This window comes from Trichechus manatus, unplaced genomic scaffold (genome assembly GCF_000243295.1).
Source record: "Trichechus manatus latirostris isolate Lorelei unplaced genomic scaffold, TriManLat1.0 scaffold00146, whole genome shotgun sequence".
Taxonomy (NCBI): domain Eukaryota; kingdom Metazoa; phylum Chordata; class Mammalia; order Sirenia; family Trichechidae; genus Trichechus; species Trichechus manatus.
Genome location: NW_004444082.1, coordinates 4956888 through 4958750, shown reverse-complemented (window position 1 = coordinate 4958750; position 1863 = coordinate 4956888).

Below are 1863 nucleotides of genomic sequence, written 5' to 3'. Positions count from 1 at the left end.
TGGTGAAGGAAAATCCTCTCAATGGGCAGAACTTTGAACAGTGCACCCGGTTGTTCACTTTACTTGAAAGGAGAAATGACCAGATGTGCGATTGTATATTGATTTATGGGGTGTGGCCAGTGGTTTGGCTGGATGGTCAAGGACTTGGGAAGAAAGTGATTGGAAAATTGATGACAAGGTGGTACTGGGAAGAAGTATGTAGATAGGCCTCTCTGAATGGGCCAAAGAAGTGAAGATATTTGTGTCTCATACGAGTGCTCAACAAAGGGTGACCTCAGCAGAGGAAGATTTTTACAAAGAAGTCAGTAGGATGATGGGTTCTGTGCAAACCAGTCATCCTCTTTCCCCAGCTACTCCCGTCACTGTCCAATTGGCTCATAAACAAAGTGGCCATGCTGGCAGGGATGAGGTTATGCATGAGCTCAGCAACATGGACTTCCACTCACCAAGGCCGACTTGGCTGCAGCCACTGCTGAGTGCCCAATCTTCCCGCAGCACAGACCAACACTGAGTCCCCGGTATGGCACAATTCCTCCAGGTGATCAGCCAGCAACCTGGAGGCAGATTGATTACATTGAATCACCTCCATCATGGAAAGGGCAGCATTTTGTTCTTACTGGAATAGACACTTACTCTGGATATGGATTTTCCTTCTCTGCACACAATGCTTCTGCCAAAACTACCACCTGTAGATTTACAGAATGCTTTATCCACCATCATGGTATCCCACACAGAATTACCTTGGATCAAGGGACTCACTCCACAGCAAATGAAGTGCAGCAATCATCCTGTGCTCATGGAATTCACTGGCCTTACCATGTTCCCCATCATCCTGAAACAGCTGGCTTGATAGTATGATGGAATGGCCTTCTAAAGACACAATTATTGCTCCACCTTGGTGGTAATATCTTGCAGGGTTTTGGCAATGTTCTCCAGGAGGCTGTATGCGCTCTAAACCAGTGTCTGATTTATAGTGCTGTTTCTCCCATAGCCAGGATTCTTGGGTCCGGGAATCAAGGGGTGGAAATGGGAGTGGCACCATTCATTATTACCCCTAGTGACTCACTCACAAAATTTTTGCTCCCCCTCCCTGTGACCCTATGCTCTGTGTGTTTAGAGATCTTAATTCCAAAATGAGGAATGCTGCCACCAGGAGACACAACACTGATTCCTTTTAACTGGAATGCCAACCAGCCACTATAGGCTCTTCATGCCTCTGGATCAACAGGCAAAGAAGAGAGTTACTGTATTGGCTGGCGTGATTGATCCTGATTACCAAGAGGAAATCGGATCAATATTACATAATGGAGGTAAAGAAGGGTATGTCTGGAATATAGGAGATTGCTTAGGATGTCTCTTTGTATGACCATTGCCTGTGATTTAAGTCAATGGAAAACTACAGCAACTCAATTCTAACATGACTACTAATGGCCAAGACCCTTCAGGAAAGAAGGTTTGTGTCACACCACCAGGCAAAGAACCACAACTAACTGAGGTGCTTGCTGATGGCAAAGGGAATACAGAATGTGTGATGGAAAAAGATAGTTCTAAATACCACTTACAACCACATGATTGCAGAAACAAGCACTTTAATTTTTATGGGTATTCCTTCCTTGTATGTGTGCATCAAATATTTTCATTTTAATCACTTATAAAATATAAGGTGTTAACGAAGCTAGTGCTTTTTTTATTGTACACATGTTACTTTTATCATGTTAGGTGCAAGTATGACTTTATAATTTTCTTTAATTAGAGATCGCATATGGTTTAAGGAGATGTGTACAGGTGCCAAGTTGAGAAGGTGGGGGGGACCGTGATGGTTATGGTTATGTGTCAACTTGGCTGGGCCATGATTCTCAGTGG